Source organism: Rhinopithecus roxellana, chromosome 17, assembly GCF_007565055.1.
Source record: "Rhinopithecus roxellana isolate Shanxi Qingling chromosome 17, ASM756505v1, whole genome shotgun sequence".
NCBI classification, from domain to species: Eukaryota; Metazoa; Chordata; class Mammalia; order Primates; family Cercopithecidae; genus Rhinopithecus; species Rhinopithecus roxellana.
In genome coordinates this window covers 104,293,974-104,315,580 of record NC_044565.1, presented here as the reverse complement: position 1 = coordinate 104,315,580, position 21,607 = coordinate 104,293,974, and the positions used below count along the sequence as shown (strand labels likewise).

At 40.8% G+C, this 21,607-nt stretch overlaps 1 protein-coding gene across 1 annotated transcript in view; it reads left to right on the top strand.

The window, feature by feature from the left end:
- The first annotated feature begins 19,809 nt into the window (after positions 1 to 19,809).
- PLEKHH2 (pleckstrin homology, MyTH4 and FERM domain containing H2) overlaps positions 19,810 to 21,607 on the top strand; it is a 132,309-nt gene continuing 130,511 nt past the window's right edge. Inside the window, exon 1 of the mRNA XM_030921765.1 lies at positions 19,810 to 19,851. The gene's annotated coding sequence lies outside the window, so the exon portion shown is untranslated. The remainder of the gene's footprint in view (positions 19,852 to 21,607) is intronic.

Genomic DNA, 21,607 nt, shown 5'->3' with positions numbered 1-21,607 from the left:
GGCTCCTGGTGTCATGGAAAACGGATGGGAAAAATGAAATTCATAGGAGAGAGTGATCTGCAATCTGCCATGGAAAATGTTAGATGTTTTGTGGGATAAAGTAAACTAAAATTCTGGCATAAAAGTATTGCCCATCAATAACTTAAAGGGAGCTACATGGCAATAGCTTCAAATGCCAATAGTATCTCTGAGAAAAACTTATTTTTAGTATATTTCCAATATACTGATGTCTATCATACATCTTTGATGTTTTTCAAACCGTTTAAAATATGTACATTCTTGTTAGAGAAATTTGAACATAACCTACCTCCTTTGAAATTATGACTGTATGTTTTTGGAGTAAGGCTTCAGTAGATACAGGGATCCTACTTCAAGGAAGGGTTTGTTGCCCTGGCTGCTGGGAATGTGGTAATCAGACAGCTTCCAGCTTTCACTCCCATTGAGGTTTCCCTAAACTGTTGTCACACCCAAGCACGTGCCCTTCCTGGGAGGCCTACATTCACATGCTGATGTACTAATGGCACCCTGGGCATGAAGGCCTGGCTATTTTAGGTCATTGTGGGACAATTCTGAATGAGATCGTATGTGCCTAGGACTCCTCAGGACATTGGCTGAGGCTTTGAGGAGTCTACGTTACAGTTTTCTTAAAATCCCACATCCTCTCCTTCCCTTCACAGGAGGTGGTCACTAAGTATCTTACATGCCAAGCCAATCTCAGCTTCTGCTTCCACAGAACTAGCAGGAGACAAATATCAACACGTTTATGGAATAAAGTTCATCTGTGGTTCTTTACCTTCTTTACTAATCAGGCAAGAACTAGAATATGGATAGATATAATAGATATCACCTGTATCTATAGCTACACCCATCTCGGTTTATATCTATAATATAAATATACATTTATATCAGTAACATAGATATAAATTGAGATGTTGACTCTGCAGACATATGGCACTGCTCTTTTCTTGATGCAGAAAAGTCCTGGGATTTCTCCAGTCTTGTCCAAGTGAAGCAGAAGCAGAATAAATAATCCACTCATTCATTAAACAAATATTTAGTGAGTGTCTATGCCAGCCCTTTTGGGTTCCTAGTATCTAAAGATACAAAATATGTAAGACATATTTTCTGTTCTCTAAGGAATTTCATGTAATGTTGAAGAAAAACATTGCTAAGGGATATAATGGAGGAAAACACTATAGTAAAGGGATGAGAAGGAAGTGATTATTTTGGCTTATGTGAGACAAGAAGAGCCAAGTAGGGCACAGTGGCACACACCTGTAATCCGCGTACTGAGGAGGCTGAGGCAGGATAATCCCTTCAGCCCAGGGGTTCAAGGCTGTGGTGAGCTATGATTGCACCACTGCACTTGGCGCCTGGATGACAGGGTGAGATCATATCTATAAAAAGAGGGAGAGAAAGAGGCTGGGCATGGTGGCTCATGCCTGTAATCCCAGCACTTTGGGAGGTTGAGGTGAGAGGATCGCTTGAGGCCAGGAGTTCAAGACAACCTGGCCAACATAGCGAGACCCCATTCCTGTAAAAATTTATTTTAAAAGAGAGAAAGAGAAGAAAAAAAAGCCACATAGTAAAGGATTTTTCAGGTTGCAGAGGTAATGAAGTGGGAAACAGGGTGGCATTCCATCCATTCCCAGCAGAGGGAACAACATATGCAAAGACTCAATACAGGAAACAAATCTCCACCTTGGAGAGTGGGGAGGGGTAAACTTTTAGGTCTAGCAACATCCCCTCACTGCTCAGCCTTTCTGCAGACTGTTCTCTTTGCATGAAACCTTTTTTTTTTTTTTTTAGGCGGGGTCTTACTCGTTGCCCAGGCTGGTCTGGAATTCCTGTCCTCAAGTGGTCCACCTACCTTGGCCTCCCAAAGTGCTGGGATTACAAGTTGAGCCACTATGCCTGGCATGAAACACTTTTGACTCTCTCCTAATTTTTCACCTGGATTAATTCCTTGTCTTTCATGCCTTTGCTAGGACATTGCTTCCTCCAGGAATTACCCTGATTCCCTCAAGACCGAGCTAGGTAAGTCTGCTATACAGTTCCACAGTATCTGTCACAGCATTATCACGCCATGCTTTAAATTGCCTGTTTACTTGTCAATGTTTCCCTCTGGCTAAACCATAACTTCGTTGAAAGCAGGCATTAGTCACTGTTGATCAGCAGATGTTAACACAAGTGATTGAAAAATAAAAGGTAGTGTTTGTTGAATGAATAAATGAATGCTGCCAAGCGCAGTGGAGTTAGGAAAGTACATTTTATTTATTTAATGAACATTTATTCCGTACTATTATGTGGTAGACCTTTCTAAGTACTGAAGGTAACAGGAATGAACAGAACAAAAAGCTTCGTGGAGCTTACATGCTAGTGAGGAGAGACAGAGGATAGGCAAATTGCTGTAAAGTACAAAGCAGTGTGGGAGAGAAGAAGATTATTATTTCATGTAGGGTGGTCAGGGAAGATGTCATTCATAAGGTCATATTTGAGCAAAGACCTAGAGGAATTGAGAGAATGAGATATAAATATTTGGCATATAGGGGATACATTGGAAACATCAGCAATACTTCTTAAAGTTGCCCCACCAATTGTGGTTCCATATTGTGGCTAATTTCTCTCTGCTATTGTAGGTAATATGAGGATTTTGTTAAACTCTGACTTTTATTTTGGCTATCTCTTTAGATACTACCAAAACATTTCAAGTTTCTTTAATTCCCTATCCATTTTATAAGGGTTCCTGTAATGGTTAGGAAATTCTTTTGTTTCTAAAGCATTTTGAAGTCATGGACTAACCCAAATAATGCCTACTATCAGTACAAATATTTTATCTGTCTGTAGTTGGGAGGTCTGGGCAAGAGCAATTAATATGGCCAACTGGACTGATTTTTTTTTTTTTTTTTTTTTGATGAAGTCTCACTCTGTCTCCCAGGCTGGAGTACAGCAGTGGGATCTCGGCTCACTGCAACCTCCGCCTCTGGAGTTCAAGCGATTCTCCTGCCTCAGCCTCCCAAGTAGCTGGGATTACAGGTACACACCACCACGCTGGGCTAATTTTTGTATTTTTAGTAGAGACGGGCTTTCACCATGTTGAGCAGGGTTTCATCATGTTGGGCAGCCTGGTCTAGACCTCCTGACCTCAGGTGATCCGCCCACCTCGGCCTCCCAAAGTGCTGGGATTACAGGCTTGAGCCACAGTACCCAACCCATGTGGACTGATTTAGTTTCTGTGAGAAGCTTTTATTTCAAGGGTAAATTCAAGCTTGTGATGGCCTAGGCTCCCTGGCAAGCTTTAGTTTTTCTTTTTAAGTAGGAACAATCACAAAATTAAATCAGGCATGCCCAAGGGAGTCTCTAGTAGGTCCATAAAGGAATGGAGAGTTCCCTGATAGAGGTTAAGTAATCATGGAATTCTTTTTTCAGGTGAAGGAAGGGAAGGTGGTTGGTTAGTGCTGCAGTAATATGGGAAAGGCAAACAATAACATTTTATTTATTTATTTATTTATTTTGAGATAGGGTCTCACTCTGTTGGCCAGGTTGGAGTGCAGTGGTGCGATCATGGCTCACTGCGGCCTCAATCTCCTGGGCTCAAGCTATCCTCCCTCTTCAGCCTCCCAAGTAGCTGGGACTGCAGACATGTGACACCACACCTAGCAAATTTTTTTTAGAGACAGGGTCTTGCTATGTTGTCCAGACTGAACCTGAATTCTTGGGCTCAAGCAATCTGCCCACCCCAGCCTCCCAAAGTGCCAACATTACAGGGAGGAGCCACCCTACCTGGCCAATGATATTTTATAAAGCTTAGCTGACTAGCTGAAAAGTGATAGAAGAGCCTATATGGTGTGGGAACCATTAAGTTTAGAGACGTTAAAACAAAACAATTGAAGGTTTTGTTTTTTTCTTTGAGACAGAGTCTTGCTCTGTCACCTAGGCTTGAGTGCAGTGCTGCAATCTAGGCTCCCTGCAAGCTCCGCCTCCCAAGTTCACGCCATTCTCCTGCCTCAGCCTCCCCAGCAGCTGGGACTAGAGGCGCCCGCCACCACGCCCGGCTAATTTTTTTGTGTTTTTAGTAGAGACGGGGGTTTCACCATGTTAGCTAGGATGGTCTCATCTCCTGACCTCCTGATCCGCCCGCCTTGGCCTCCCAAAGTGCTGGGATTACAGGCGTAAGCCACCACGCCTGGCCAATAATTGAAGTTTTTACACATTTTATTGTTGCTGCCACACAGACAAGATGGCTATGTCTTGCTTATTCAATGAAATTCTGAAATTCAAGCAATAGGCCTCTAAGGATTACCATGTATTTGAATTATTACCACTAACAGTTATTCAGACTTCTTATGAACAAAAAGAGAAACACAGATTGTGAATGTAGAATCCTGAATAAAGTATCTTAGTAGACAGTTAATATTACCAGTTTATACATGAGCATGCCTTTTTAAAATATAAACTTGAGAGCAAACAGTCATAGAGAGACTAGAGAGACTTTTTTTTTTTTTTTCTTGAGACAGAGTCTTGCTTTGTCACCTGGGCTGGAGTGCAGTGGCATGATATTAGCCCACTGCAACCTCCGCCTCCTGGGTTCAAGCAGATTCTCTTGCCTCAGCCTACTGAGTAGCTGGGATTACAGATGTGTGCCACCACACCCAGCTGATTTTTGTATTTTTAGTAGAGATGGGTTTTCACCATATTGTCTAGGCTGGTCTCAAACTCCTGACCTTAGGTGACCCACCCACCTCAGCCTCCCAAAGTGTAGGGATTACAGGTGTGAGCCACTGCGCCCGGCTGGAAAGACTATTTCTTCAAGACTAGTCAAGTGCAATAGTGAGAAGTGGGGAAAGTAAAACAAGGAGTTTCATCTGTAACTGTGAATAATCAATTGAGATATCTCATTATCTTAAGACAGGCCACAATATATTGGTATTAACATACATATGTAAATATAATTTGCCTAAGAAGATACGGTCTTTTTTTTAGTGTCAGGTGTTTTTTTTTAGTGTCAGGTGTTTGGTGAACAAAAGACTGCGCATGCAAATATTGAATTAAAATTTGAAGAGTTTTAAACAAACCTAATTTATTTATATTTTCCTTTCTTTTATAGTGTGATGGAGCAGCCCTTTGTGTTATTTAACGGTCACTTTAAGAAACTGAACTATACTTTAGGTATAAAAAAACATCGTAACAGTTTTTTCTTCTGAATTTGAAGCTTAATTTAGGAAAGGCAACATTAGGAATGGTTAAAGAAGACAAGGGATAAGTTGCAAATATCTAAAGATGAAACTGCCACAAAACTGTAAAAACACGGGGGAATAAACAACCACAGTTATTAAGAACTTTTTTTTTCAAAAGTAAGGACTCTATCCAAATTCTGATTTTACTCTCCTTTGGCATAGTATTTACATTACAATTTGCAGTTAAGAATGTATTGATATACCTTCATAGATATGCATTTCATTATCTATATAAAGATATACAAATATATGAAGATATTAATTTAAAGGATTTACAATTTTAAAATATAATTAACATCAGTATAGTAAATAAAACATTGGATATATCATACTAAGTTTACCATCTGACAATACTATACCTTTCCTAACAAACAGAAAATCATATCCATTGTATTGTATGTTTGTATTATAAAACATTACAGTATTGTATTTAGTATAATAAAATATTTATATTAAGTGTTAAATTTAATAGAAGTAACCAACTTTTCTTTTCTCCAGACACGAAAGAAAATTAGAGAATTGAAAGCCAAAATTTACTTAGTTATTTTCTTCTCCTTGACACTTATTTAATATTATTCTAAAAAGTTTGAGGAGGCAAAAATAACTAACTAAAAATATAGATATAGATAATGTTATTCAAATATATTTTCATATTTTGTTAATCGATTGTCAATTTAAGCAATAAATATAACTTAAAATTGTGTTTAGTGACCAACGTTTCATATTTGTTTCTCTTTTGTAAACTGTCTGCTTATAAATGCACACAAACGTATTTAAGTATTAATTGTTTGTCTAAGGTTTTAAAGTTGGCTAAAGATCTGGAGATTATAATTTAGCTAACACACAAGTTCTTATGATTTCAAACATTGAAGAATTTTATAAAATTAAATCCTTTGACCAGACATTCATTATCATTCCCTTTGGTTGAATATAGTTTTACACATATACCTTTTCACTTGAAGCAAGTAGTAATTGATCTAATTTATAAAACCAGTATAGGAAATTTAAGAAGTTTGTATTATAAGAAATTTGATTCTGGTCTTGAACAAACCAAACTATTATGCAGACATTATTTTAATATGGTAAATTAATTTTTACAGACTCTCAATCATGAGAAAATATCTTCTTTTATTTTAGAATTAAAACTTTTTCTTTTTATCTCCTTGCTGTTATGTAGGCTATTATGTAAATATACCTTTATTAGGGTCAAAAATAAGAAACACAATTTAATAACTTTTTATTTCTTTTAGATAGTTTTGACTGCTTATCTAGACTATAATCTTAGAGTAAGTACATAACTGAATGCTTTTTAACAATTAATTAATCTTTAAAGTATCCCAAGAGAAGAAAAATGAGAGGAAAAAGAAAAGGAAAAAAAGTAAGGAAGCCAGCTTCAGACAAATGTGAAATTATTTTTTGTAAAAAGCTAATTATGCTCCTTCTGTAAGAAAAGGGAAGGAAATTTTGATGTAGAAAAATAAATTCCACATATATACACACAAAAGAGAATGACATACAATTGGTTTTGACATAACTTGAGTCCTTGATAATTTTATGGAGACATACAATTAAAATGTCAGGTCTTATTAATCCTCAAAGTACAAAAACCAATAAGGGGATGTTTCCTGGGTTAAGCAAAATCTTCTCTCTTTTAGACAAACAAGACATCGCCTTGTAAGGGTTTCTTCGTTTTTTTGTCTTGAGATACTACTCAAATGAACAACCTTGTTCGTGTCATAATTTCCCCAAATTTGGCTATTGCAATTCCAAACTTTCCCTGATAAAATTGTGCCAGTTAGAAAAGTAAGTGTACAAGTTATCCTATGAGGGGAAAAACATGAAGGAGGCAGCTGTTAGCTTGGAAGAGGTACCGTGTTATATTGAGAAAGTGCCTGAGAGCTGAGTGCTCTACAAGGATGGTGAGTGACTAATTTTGTGTCTCTGGAGCTTGGTCAGAGGCCAATTGCTGCTATTCCACAGCTGGACAAAATCTCCCGATTTAGTGCAGATGAAATTAAACAGAGAAGTTCTCAGGAAAACAAAGACAAAGCCTGAGGTTTGTAAAGGTGACCCAAGGAAAAGTTTATTGAAACTTTTCAAACTAGTCTGCGGAGACTTTCGAACACAGCCCTTGAGGCTGACTCAAAGATGAACTTCTTAGACTTGTGGCATCTTCTCCCTGCAGAATTTTCTTTTCGCAGATAACATGCAAAATGCTAGTCAACTAGCAGCAGGTGTTGTTAGAGGGATAGAAAATAATTTTGCCAAGGAACAACACAAATCTGCTTAGATTTGTTTCTTTAAACCCCAGGGGATGTTATTCCTATGAAAGTAAATCCAACACTGGGCTTCAATGAAGGGTTTCAGTGACATATTAGAGTCCAATTTAACGTGTGCAAGTAACACAAAGGGTCTTAGATGTGCACATGACTGAGTTGAGGGTCCTGCTCCAAAGTGGTGAAGGCTTCAGCTGAATCTCATTGGAACTTCTATTTGTGTCCGTTTCCTCCAGACAAAACCACCAGACTTGCAGTTGAACTTATACATACACTGAAAGTTAACTTTACCCAGATATTAGGGGGATAAAGGGAAATTCAAGGAAGAAGTGAAGTTCTGCTCTGGATCATATGCTGTTAAGAAGTGAAGATAATAGATAATTCTATGATTGGGCATTGTAATGACTCTTTTTTTTTTTTTTTTTGGAGACAGAGTCTCACTCTGTTGTCCAGGCTGGAGTGCAGCGTAGTCGCAGCTCACTGCAACCTCCACCTCCAGGGTTCAAGCGATTCTCCTGCTTCAGCCTCCTGAGTAGCTGGGATTATAGGCACCCACCACCACACCCAGCTAATTTTTTGTATTTTTAGTAGAGACAGGGCTTCACCATGTTGGTCAGGCTGGTCTCTAACTCCTGACCTCGTGATCGGGCAGGTGGGCAACCTTGGCTTCCCAAAAGTGTTGGTATTACAGGTGTGAGCCACCACACCCAGCTTGTAATGACTCTTATCTGAAAGGAGGCAAGACTACAGTGAGGCTAAAACTATCATTGATAAAGAGGCAGTGGTCACTCATATTAGCTAGGACAGGGGTATACTTTTGGGACATTTGCATTGTGAAACTTGCTTTTGTCTATGCTTAGTCAAAATTGTGCAGTAGTGAGGTGTTTTGTTTTGTTTTTAATCTCATCATGGTAACAGCGTGACCCTGTCTGATACTGATAGTCTGTGAAATTGTTAATGTCCAATAGAACACTATGGCCTAGCTGTGACACCAAGTGCTAGCTCCTTACAACCCTGAAAATGAGCTGTAGTGCCAGGCTAGTTCTCAGATTTTAAGGGCTGCTTTTCTCTCTTTCAATTGGGAACAATCAACCATGTCAAATGCTTCTGTTCCATCAGCTAAGGTTAGAACTGAGAATTGACCATTGGATTTTAATGGTTTGAAGTTCATATAGGATTCTTTCGGCTCAAGCCTGTAATCCCAGCACTTTGGGAGGCCGAGATGGGCGGATCACAAGGTCAGGAGATCGAGACAGTCCTGGCTAACACGGTGAAACCCCATCTCCACTAAAAAATACGAAAAACTAGCCGGGCGAGGGGGCGGGCGCCTGTAGTCCCAGCTACTCGGACGCTGAGGCAGGAGAATGGCGTGAATCCGGGAGGTGGAGCTTGCAGTGAGCTGAGATCCGGCCACTGCACTCCAGCCTGGGCGACAGAGCGAGACTCCGTCTCAAAAAAAGAAAAAAAAGATTCTTTCCTCCTAGAGTGTTAAATCCAGTTAGACTTAGAACCCAAAATGAAGGACATTCGCATAAAGGCAGTTCAGAGGTGAGACTCTCTCAGTTAGAAGAGCCCCTGTTGTCCAGGGAGTAATTAATTAATTACCCTTCATTAATTAGTGTGCACTTACTGACTTTTCTTCCATCCCTTTTTCACTTCCCCACTCCCTCCTGTAACCATTTCTCAGATAGACTGCTTACACTCAAATCCTTGTCTCTGAGAATCACTGGTGGGAAACTGAACTAAAAGAGATTGTTCTTAGACTGGTTATTTATCAAAGAAAGTAGTTTCAACCACATTACACTTATAATTTTGGAAAGCCTGAGCAATTGTATTTTTAAATTGTTGTTTCTATAAAATGTTTTATTAATATAAATTACAGGATAAAATGTCCTATGGACTTAATACCAACATCCAAGAAGATAGAACATAGAAAGAATAGAAAAGGGTGGCCGGGCACAGTGGCTCATGCTTGTGATCCCAGCACTTTGGGAGGCCAAGGTGGGTGGATCATGAGGTCAGGAGATCGAGACCATCCTGGCTAACTCGGTGAAACCCCATCTCAACCGAAAAGTAGAAAAAATTAGCCGGGCGTGGTGGCGGGCGCCTGTAGTCCCAGCTACTCGGGAGGCTGAGGCAGGAGAATGGCATGAACCCGGGAGGCGGAGCTTGCAGTGAGCTGAGATCACTGCCACTGCACTCCAGCCTGGGTAACAGAGCGAGACTCTGTCCCCCACCCCCAAAAAAAAGGAATAGAAAAGAGAAGAGAGTATTAAATCAGAGGCTTAGGTTCTAGTCTGGGGTGTGTTTTCAGTTGATGCTACGGCCTTGGGTATAAGTATTTATCTGTAAAAGGAACCTAAAATACTTGCCTTACTCACATCACCGACCAATTGTGAGAATTTAAGAACATCATATTTCTGAAAAATTTTGAAAGTTGTAAGGCTCATATAAATAGACATTATTGTTTTCTGCAATTAATTTTATGTATTAAAAGCCATCATTTGGAAGACTCTTTGCAATTTCAAAGCTTACTACAAAGTTAGTTATCAAGACAATGTGGTACTGACTTAAAGATAGACATAAATATCCACGGAATAGAAATGAGAGTGCAGAAATAAAACCTTATATTGACAGTTAGTTGATCTTCAACAGGATACTAAGAACTTTTAATGGAGAAAAAATAGTCTTTTCAACAAATGATGCTGGAACAACTGGATATCCATATACAAAGGAATGAATTTGAACCTTTATCTCATTCCATATATAAAAAATAATGGGGGAAAGGAATCAAATACCTAAATATAAGAGTAAGAGCTCTAAAACTATTAGAAGAAAATAGGCATAAGTCTTCATGACCTTGCATTAGGCAACTGTTTCTTAGATATGACAACCTAGAGCACAAATGAAAAAAGAAAAAGCTGATAAATGGGACTTTGTCAAAATTTAAAAATATTGTCCTTCAAAGGACACCATCAAGAAAGTAAAGTCCGGGACGCAGTGGCTCACACCTGTAATCCCAGCGCTTTGAGCCGTTGAGGTGGGTAGATCACCTGAGCCCAGGTGTTCGAGACCAACCTGCACAACATGACAAAATCCTGTCTCTACCAAAAATTAAAAAATTAGCCAGGCAGATCACTTGAGCTCAGAAGGCAACAGGTCAAGGCTGTAGTGAGGCAGAATTGTGCCACTGCACTCTAGCCTGGGCAACAGAGCAAGACTCTGTCAAAAAAAAAAAAAAAAGAAAAAGAAAGAAGGTAAAAAGGCAACCCACAGAACAGGAGAAAATGTTTGCAAATCCTGTATCTGATAAGGGAATTGTATCTAGGATACATAAAGAGCTCTTACAACTTGATAATAAAAAGACAGATAACTCCAGCCGGGTGCAGCGGCTCACGCCTGTAATCCCAACACTTTGGGAGGCCAAGGTGGGCAGATCACTTGAGGTCAGGAGTTCAAGACCAGCCTGGCCAAAATAGTGAAACCCTGTTGCTACTAAAAACACAAAAATTAGCTGGGCATGGTGGCAGGTCCCTGTAATCCCAGCTACTTGGGAGGCTGAGGCAGGAGGATCACTTGAACCCAGGAGGCAGAGGTTGCAGTGAGCTGAGATCATACTACTGCACTCCAGCCTGGGGGACAAGAGTGAAACTCCGTCGCAAAAAAAAAAAATAAAAAAACCTCAAATGAAAAATTAGCAAATGACTTGGATAGACTTTCTCCAAAGAAGATATACAAATGGACAATAAGTACATGAAAAGGTGTTTAACATTGTTAGTCATTAGGGAAATGCAAATAAAAAAGACAGTGACATACTGCTTCACAACCATATGGATGACCATAACAAAAAAAGACAGATAATAACAAATATTGGTGAAGATGTGGTGAAAGTGAAATCCTCACTCACCGCTAGGGGGATTATAAAATGGTGTAGCCACTTTGAAAAACAGTCTGGAAGTTCCTCAAAAGGTTAAACATAAAGTTCATATGACCTAGGAATTCCACTCCTAGGATACACCCAAAGCAATGAAAACATATGTCCACATAAAAATTTGTACACAGATGTTTATAGCAACATTAATTATATAGCTAAAGAGTCAAAAGAACCCAAATAAGTGCTCATTAACTGCTGAATGGATAAACAAAATGTAATCTATCCATATAATGGAATATTATTTAGCCACAAAAAGGAATGTGTTACTGATAAATTCTACAACATGGATAAACCTTAAAAACAGTATGCTAAGTGAAAAATCCAGTCACAAAAGACAACATATTATACGGTTCAATTTGTATGAAATGCCCAGAATAAGCAAACCGATAGCAGCAGGAAGTGGATTCGTGGTTGCCTAGGGTTGAGGGGAATGGGAGGATTGAGAGGTGATGGTTGAAGTATACAAGATTTCTTTTTAGGTTGATGAAAATGTTCTAAGATTGATTATGATAGTGGTTGCACACTTCTGTTAATATACTAAAAACTATTAAATTATACACTTTAAAGAGATGAATTGTGTAGTATGTGAGTGATAGCTCATTAAAGCTACTATTAAGAAGTCTTCCAAAAGACTATTAGGAAAACATGAAAGTTTGGAAAAAGTTTATGACATTTTTACACTAGTTAAAAATGTAAAATGATCTAACTGTACAATAATAAATGCTTAAATACATTAGGATAAAATCTTAGGATGGACTATTAACCAATCATGAAAAACATTTTCAAATAATACTTAATGACAAGGAAAATGCTCACAATGACATGTTAACTATAAAAGCCTGATAAAAGTAAGAATTCAGCATAATACCGTATTTTAAGGGACATAAGTGTATGTATAGAAAAAAGACTGAAAGACAACAAAATGTTAAAGTGTTTATGAAGATTGCTTGTGGATAGTTTAGGTTTTCTTTGTTCTTTCTATCTTTTTATATTTTCCAGTTAAAATGAGTTTATACTGCTGTAGAATCGGGAAACAAAATATTGTGAAGCAAATATGGCTATAGGACTCTCAAGAAAAAGGTTTTTATATTGATTTGAGTATATACTAGAGTAACATAGCACTAAAGTTCAAAGTACAAGGCCACCATATGAATTTGGTTAAGTAAAGGAAAAGACATTGAAAACAAGGATGCAAGTAATTACTTTTTCATTTTGATTGTTTGTTCAAAATGTTGCTGCCAAGTTATCTCACTTTATTTCAGCTAAGCTCAGAGGGAACCCAACCTCCCGAGTTCAGCATGTCCTTGACTGGTTCCTACACATTGCCCTCTTGCATTTTTTCATTTCCCTGGCTTCAACTGCCTACTCCTCCTAACCTTAACTCTTGGGATCATCCTGCTGTGTATCTGCTAGTTTTCAAATAAATGCTTTATGCAAGTTTCTAATAGCCACCAAATACACTAGTATTGTACTTCGTTCAGTATAGTACAATCAAATACAGGTTGAGTATTCTTTATCTAAAGTGCTTGGGACCAGAAGTGTTGCACGTTTGGGAATTTTTTGGATTTTGGAATATATGCATACACATAATTAAATATCTTGGGGATGGGACCCAAGCCTAAACGTGAAATTCACTTATGTTTCACGTATACCTTGTATACATAGCCTGAAGGTCAATTTTATATATTTTAATTAATTTTATAAGATAGTTAAAATAACATATAATATTTCAAATTCATAAAACAAAGTTGGTTTACATTGGACTATCAGAAAGCAAAGGTTGCTCAATCTCAGTTACCTGTATGGACAATCTGTGGTTGTTTGGCATCACTATCGTTCCTGACTCTGAATTTATATGCTACAGACAAGCAATCACTTGCTTATATTTATTTTCACGTACGTATTTGACAGAAAAAAATGCCATGTCACTAATACATTGAAAAACATGATGTGTTCAGGGTAACTAAGCAATACAGTAGCCTTACCAGAATACCTGGGTCAGCTGTGAAACAACAGCAACAACAAACGATGGTGGGCTTTCAGCCTCCACCTGCTATGCTGTGTTTGATTAAAAGGTTAGTGCACACTGTATTTTATTATTTTTTAGGTGAAAAGAAACATGGCTCCATGTGAGGTATTGTAGGAAACCTGCTATTGGCATGTTCAACCTGAACATGTGCCATTTAATTACCCTTTGTGGGTATGTTTGCATGGGGGAATCTGTGTGTGCACAGAAAAGTTATATCACACCTGAAGAGGGCTGGGAGGGTCGTTTTCCCTTGGGGATGCTAACTAAACTGTGTTGTACACCTGCATTTTGTCTGAGACTCGTAACATGAGGTCAGTTGTGGAATTTTCCACTTCTGATGTCATGCTGGCACTCAAAAAGTTTCAGATTTTGGAGCATTTAGGATTTTGAATTTTGCATTTAGAGATGCTCAACTTGTATCTCTTCAACCATTCTGCCAAGTTCTGAAATCTCCATAGTATATTCCACAGACAATGATATAATAGAAGAAACTGTTATAGTCACTTCTGATTATGTTGTTTTGGACCTTCTTCCCAATACTTCGATGTCATCCGTTAGAACCGGCTATCAGCTGATGCCAAACTTCTTTCCCTTCCAGCTGGGCAAGACGGCTCAATCTCCCTCATGGATACCACCATTAATCATTCATTCATTCATTCATCCATTCACTTGTGCTCACAGGCTAGTGCCTCTTGTTGTGGTCTTGGCTCAGTTGGCTTGCCTCACCCTGACCCTAACAATGCAGTAACCCGATCCTTCTGATTAACAAGTTCGAGTCCTGCCTCCCCATTGAGCATTCTGTACTTGTTACCATCCTGTTGACCTCAGCTTTCTCTGGAGTCTTTTGAAGATGCAGTTTCATTTTACGATTATTACACAGCACATAATAATGTTCTTATAGTGTGTCTTTTCTCTAACTGTTAGTTCAGGGGATATTGTGGTCAGTTTTGCTGTGCTTTTTGTTCCCTTAATTCTGGCATAAGCTGTCTCTATGCATATATAAAGAGCAAAGGAAGACTATTAGTTGTCAGCCTTAATAAGATTCTGTACCAGAATGGCTGCCTTTGCCTAGTAGGTACTAATCCCAAGCAAGAAAAATCATGTGTTCACATTTAACACTTTTATACTGTCTGGATCACGTTTTCTTGTGTGATTTTCTTTTTCTTTTCTTTTTTTTTTTTTTTGAGACAGAGTCTTGCTCTATCGCCCAGGCTGGAGTGCAATGGTGAGATCTCAACTCACCGCAACCTTCACCTCCCAGGTTCAAGAAATTCTCCCTTCCTCAGCCTCCTGAGTAGCTAGGGTTACAAGTGCATGCCACCATGCCTGGCTAATTTTTTTTCTATTTTTAGTAGAGATAGGGTTTCACCATGCTGGCCAGGCTGGTCTTGAACTCTTGACCTCGTGATCTGCTAACCTCGGGCCCCCAAAGTGCTGGGATTACAGGTGTGAGCCACCGTGCCCAGCTTTCTTGTGTGATTTTAATGTCTAGTGTCTTTTTTTTTTTTAAAAACTTCATAGGTCCTGATCAAACTATTACTGGTTCTCCCTCAGTCAGGTTCAACAATTCTTTTCCTCTTTTCAGTTGTCTTAAAATAAGTGATGCTCAAAGTACCCACCTCAGTGCTTTTGTTACAACTCTATACATACTTGTTTTCTTTTCATGACCTTAGCAATGCCCATTAGTCTCTCACCTTTACCAGTTCTGGCCCTGGCCTGGCACCACCTATGCTACCCACACCAATTGGTGATAGTGGGGGCCCAGCTCACCTGGGGAGGTGAGATTGAAGCAAATCCTGCCTTCGTTGCAGATCCAAAGGACTGAACAAGCCAGTTTGCCCTGGACACTGGGGACATATCAAGTAAACTGTTTTCCTGGTCCACCCCCACTGGGAGGGCCAGGAGGCTTGTCTATTTCCTTGTTTGCGGGGCCTCCTTCATGCCAAGGCATTGCTGGTCTCCTGGGTCGCAGGTAAACAGCCTGGAGTGCGCAGACCTGTACCCTCCTCAGCTAGAGAGAGTTGTTCCTGCTAGCTCTATTCATTTTTCCCAATCTTCTTTCCCGTGTGTTTGATATTTTTTCCCGGGTGCTGGGGTTTATACTTTCTCCATGCCAGAAACCACAGTCTTATTCTAGTGGAGTTAGTGTCTCTGCCCTCCTTGCTTCTTTTTGGATTTTGTGTGTGGTGGATTAAAGGATCAGACACTTATTCCCTGATATTTATCCAGCTCCGTATCTCTTTTCCCTTCAACCCCTCTGTCCTTGCTCCCAATGTGCCAAGTGGCCATGTGGCCAGCAATCATTCCATGATTTACAGTAACTCCCACTATGCAGAAGTATACCTTGAAATGTACACCCAAATTCAAACCGTTCTCCCCGACTCAGCCTGACTGATTTTCTGCTGGCTGTCCCCTGGATATTTCACTCTCCCCTCAAGTTGTTCTCAGTACCTCCAAGCCAGATCTCACTCTTCTTGTTCCCTCTCCTTGCTTCCCTGCTTTTGTAAATGGCACCATCATTTCCCGATAATGCAGACACAAAACCTCCCTTCTAATCCCCCTTCTAATCAGTTGTTAGACCTTGTAGGTTCAATTTTTTGAAAGAAGTTGAGATGTATAAACAGTTCCTGATTTATGGTGGTTTGACTTATGATTTTTGCTAGATACTGGATATACATTAAAGAGCAAAAACAGTTTTTCTACTTCTCCGGCACTTACAGTCTTGTGGGGGTTAAGCAGACAATAAAATAATCACAAATGAACATAACATCACAACTGAGATTAATGCTTATAAAACAAAGGTACTTATTGCTACTAACATTCATGATGGCTGGTCAGATATTTTCTATCCCTGCTACCTAATATAAAAACACAAAATTCAACATGTATTTTTCTTTTTTAAAACAGCTTTATTGAGATATAATTCACATAACATACAGTTTATCCATTTAAATTGCATATGTCCATGGCTTTTTGTCTGTTCAAAGTTGTGTAATCATCACCATAAATTTTAGAATGTTTTAATTATCCCAAAAATAAACCTCACTCATCTTAGCCATCACCCCATCTTTCCTAGCCCTAAACAACCACCAATCCACTTCTGTCTCTATGGATTTGCCTATTCTGAACATTTCATATAAATGTGATCACACATACAGTATGTGCTTTTTAAATGACTGGCTTCTTTCATTAAGCATAATGTTTTCAAGGTTTATCAATGTTGTAGCATGTATCAGTACTTTATTTCTTTTTACCACTGAATAATATTCCATTGTACCATGTGTTTTTCTCAGCACAGACAGAGATAGGATGCTGTTCCGCTGTATTCTCCACACCCAGACAAATTCAGTTTGTCATGTTTCTAGAAAAGGGTGACAGTAAGTAAATATTGGCTGAACCTTACAAGGGTGGCAGCCGTGTTTACAAAGGGGCTTTTCATGAGTGACTTTATTCACTCAGTTCTTTCAGTCTAATTAGTATTTCTGACTCGCAAACGGAAGTGATTCTATTTTGGCATTCTTTCTCTCTTTCTCCTGCTTGGTCTCTACTGACTTGCTGTGTTAAATTATGCAAGTTACTGAAACTGTTTGTTTAACTCCTGCATGCTCTATAAAATAAGCCCAGTTCAATCTGCTTGTTTGCAAAAGCTGTTTGGAGACAATTTTTCATATGATATGCATCATCAGCTCCCACAGAAGGCAAAAGGAATTTGATGTGTGGGGGTAGTCTGGGATCCTGTCCAAAATTAGTGTTCATCTGGAAGAAATATGGAAGTCTGATACTTGCTTACTGACCTTTTAGTTGTATTCACTTACTGCTTTTCCTCTGAGGAACTTTGAAAATCTTTATCTCTTTTGTGTTTTTTTTCTTTTCTTTTCTTTTCTTTTTTTTTTTTTTTTTGAGACAGTCTTGCTCTGTCACCCAAGCTGAAGTGCAGTGGCGTGATCTCAGCTCACTACAACCTCTGCCTCCCTGGCTCAAGCGATTCTCCTGTCTTAGCCTCCAGAATAGCTGGGATTACAGGCATGTGCCACCATGTTTGGCTAATTTTTGTATTTTTAGTAGAGACGGGGTTTCGGTATGTTGGTCAGGATGGTCTCAAACTCCTGACCTCAAGTGATCTGCCTGCCTCGGTCTCCCAAAATGCTGGGATTACACACAGGCATGAGCCACTGTGCCCATCCTCTGTGTGTGTGTGTGTGTGTTTTATATAAGATGAGATAAAGCTTTAAAAAAAAGATTGCAGTAGAAGAAGTTTTCTGATACCCTCTATTGGCCAACTGTGAACCAAAGAGAGTAATCTGTCTGACCTAGCTTTGTGACCCGGGAAACGATTATTCATAACATTCAGAATTCTCTTTATTTTACCCTGAGACTGACCTCTCCAGACCCTAAGCTGGGATGTAAAATTCAATTGGATTTAAACTGTCACTCATTTACTTATGCAACATGCTCTGTGCTGAGGAGAATGCAAAAAAATAACACAGATCCTCGTTTTCAAAGTACTCACAGTCTAAAAGAGATGTGAGGAGCTGTGCATAAGGCAGAGGGAGCTAAACCTCAAGAGAGGCGAAAATCTAGATGCTCAGGGAGCAGAAACCAGAGAAGACATCTTTCTTTCTTTCTTTCTTTCTTTCTTTCTTTCTTTCTTTCTTTCTTTCTTTCTTTCTTTCTTTCTTTCTTTCTTTCTTTCTTCCTTACTTCCTTCTCCTTCCTTCCTTCCTTCCTCCTTCCTCTTCCTTCATTCCTCTTCCTTTCCTTCTTTCTCTCTGTCTCTCCTTCTTTCTCTTCCCTCCTCCCTCCCTCCCTTCTCTCCCTCCCTCCCTCCCTCCCTCCCTCTCTCTCGCTCTCTCTCTCTCTTCTCTTTCTTTCTTTCTTTCTTTCTTTTCTTCTTTCTTTCATTCTTTCTTTTTCTTTCTTTTGTCTTTCCTCTTCTTCTTCCTCTTTCTTTCTTTCCTTCTTTCCTTCTTTCTTTCTTTTTTGTCAGAGTCTCGCTCTGTCACCAGGCTAGATTGCAGCGGTGTTATCTCGGCTCACTGCAACCTCCGCTTCCCGGGTTCAAGTGATTCTCCTGCCTCAGCCTCCCGAGTAGCTGGGATTACAGGCACCTGCCACCCCCCACCCCCCCCCCCCCCCCCAGCTAATTTTTGTATTTTTAGTAAGGACCAGGTTTCACCCTGTTGGCCAGGATGGTCTCGATCTCTTGACCTCGTGATCTGCCCTCCTCAGCCTCCTAAAGTGCTGGAATTACAGGCATGAGCCACTGTGCCCGGCCCAGAGAAGACATTTCTGCTAGGTGGAGCGACAGACTTAGTTACATGGAGAAAAAGAAGACGATGATGATGATGATGATGATGATGATGATGATGATTTGAGACAGGATCTCACCCTGTGGCCCAGGCTCCAGTGCGGTGGCATGATCGCGGCTCACTGCAGCCTCGATCTCCTGTGTTTAAGCAATCCTCCAGCCTCAGCCTCCTGAGCAGCTGGGACTACAAGTGAGCGCCATCAGGCTCAGCTAATATATATATATATGTATACACACACACATACACACATACACACATACTTTTTTTTTTTTTTTTTTGTAGAGACAGGGTTTCACCGTGTTGTCCAGGCTCGAACTCTTGGCCCCAAGTGATCCACTTGCCTCGGTCCGCCAAAGTACTGGGATTACAGGTGTGAGCCACTACGCCCGGTGAGAAGATTATTCTGAGCTTTTTAAAGTGAGACAGGAAACAGCATGTAAACGTTCCCAGTGCACTTCCTTCGGGTGGCGAGGTGCACAGCAGTAGTATCAGGTGTGTGAAGGGCAGTTGTAAGAAATAAACCTGAAAAGACAGGATGGAGACCTTGAACACTAGACTAGAGAATCTGTTCTTGATAATTTAAGCAAACGGAAGCCAATGAAAGTCTTTGGCACACTGTTAATCAAAACTGCTCTTAAGGAAATTAACCTGGCAGGAAGATGAAGGGTGGATTGGCAAGAGGAGAGACTTCAGACTGGGAGACTAAGGGAGGGTGCTGCAACAGTCCAGGCAAAAGGAGTGGAATGAAGGTGACCGGCCGCTGCTAGGAAGCTCTGGAGTCTCACAGTGGGGACATTAGAGGTACCACTCCAGGACAGAGCTCCCTCCTGGGGCAGGGACTGGGAGGAACCAAAGTTATAGCCCCACCCCCGGTGACGCCAGGTGGTCGGCTCTGTCCTCCCATTGGCTACACCGGCTGCCAGTCCCTGGAGGAGGCGGTGCCCTTCCCCGCCCTCTCCGAGCTCTGCTTTAGTAGTGCGCGGGCTAAGAGCCTGGGGAGCCCGGGGGCCAGGCGCGGCCGGGACTTCGGGCGCTGCGGCCAGGGAGCCGCTGCTGAGATAGGCAGGTGAGAAGGCCTGGGGACGAGGGGCCACCCCAGAGTCCCTGCCACCCTGGAATCCCGCCCCCTTGAGTGCGCGCCATCCTGGGGGGCTCGCGGGGCCGAGGTTTGGGGCGCCAGGAGGAGCGGGCGGGCAGGGACGAGGGGGATGGAGCGGACTGACTAGGGATCCGCCGCCGCACCTCCCGTCACAGCCCGGAGTCGGCCCCCAAGTCTAGATGTCGCCCGGAGAGGTGGGCAGGGGGCGGTGGCCGGCGGTCCCTCGCGCCCTTGGGCTCCCGTGACGTTCTGTTTGGAAACATCGGGCCCGGGCTCCTGGCGCGGCGCGAGCGGTCCCGGGGGCGCAGCGGGGCAGCCCAGGGTTCCCGCGCCGAGGAACCCGCACGGTCAGGGATACCGCGCTAGCCTTCGGCTTCGGGAGATCCACCAGGATCTCCGGGGCGAAACTTTAAACTCAAACCTTTAAAGAGGCATTTTGTACACCTGGAGTTGTTGGCACGTCAAAGCACCCTAAGGTGACCTACCCTGAAACTACTGTCCCCGAAGTTAGTGGGACACTTTTTAAAGGACAGCACTTTTTACCCGTGGATTTTGTTGTGCATGACGCTGTGGAAATAGAAGTCGAACCACTTACATTGGAAAAGCGCTGGTGGTGGGCTACCTGAGGGTCACTGCTTTCTTTGTGAAAATACCAGTCTTGGAAGCCTGGCCCGCACAGCGGTGTGTCCCAGAGGAGTGTGCAGTGAGGAGCTCGGCCATTCCGGGCAGGGCCACCGAAGGGCAGGCGTTGCCCAAGTGGGGCTAGGTGGCGGTCAGAAGGTTCCTTAACCAAGGCATGCCTCAGTCTCGCCTAGAAAGATCTTTTACACATACACACACACACACACACACACACACACACACACACACACGATTACGTAGCCCAGTTAAGGTGTCCCTTAAGAGGCAAAAACTAAAGAATATCATAGAGGCTAACGCTGCGCTTCGTCAGGGTAAGCCTAAGTAGAAGAATTATTTCATTTCTTTTTCTTTCCTTTTTGGGATTTGGAAGAGAAACAGGAAGTCAGAGATTCAGAGAAAAGAGCATTCACTCCACAACTGTAAACAGTTTATCTTATGTCAGTAAATATTTCCAAAAGTCACTGGGGGTATTTGGAACACCAAGACTTTTTCCTGTCCCCTGAAGTGAAGATAGATTACTTTCAAATTCAGAATCTAGACATGATAGATTCCTTTCAGGATAAATGTGGTATTTTATTTATTTAGCAGTCGACTATGTTATATAGTTATATATATAGTCTCAATGTTATATAGTTCTATAATATTAGTGGTAATGAAAAGGATGGTGGATATTGTTTAAAATTAGAATTTTTAATTGCCCAAGATGGTACACTAATACAACAGTTGCTTTGTACTTGTTACCTAACTGAAATTACAGAATGAAATGAGGGAATCAGGTGTCTAGATCTCAGTGCAGACCATTATCCAACCAATTTGCAGTTTTGATTTATTATGACCCATTAATAGGGAATGTAGATGTTAAATGCCAATTTAACAATATTCTTAAGGCGTTGCTACTTCACTATAAAATATATAATTAGCATAACTAAAGAAATAGGTCTGTTTAACTTTGAATTAATTTATTGTGTCATTATCATAGCAAAGTGCTCTAGGTAAGATATATGTATGATACTTTTCATATTTGAGGTTGACAGTTACCTCTCAATTTTTCGAGTTAATGGTGAAATTCTTGGCAGGGATA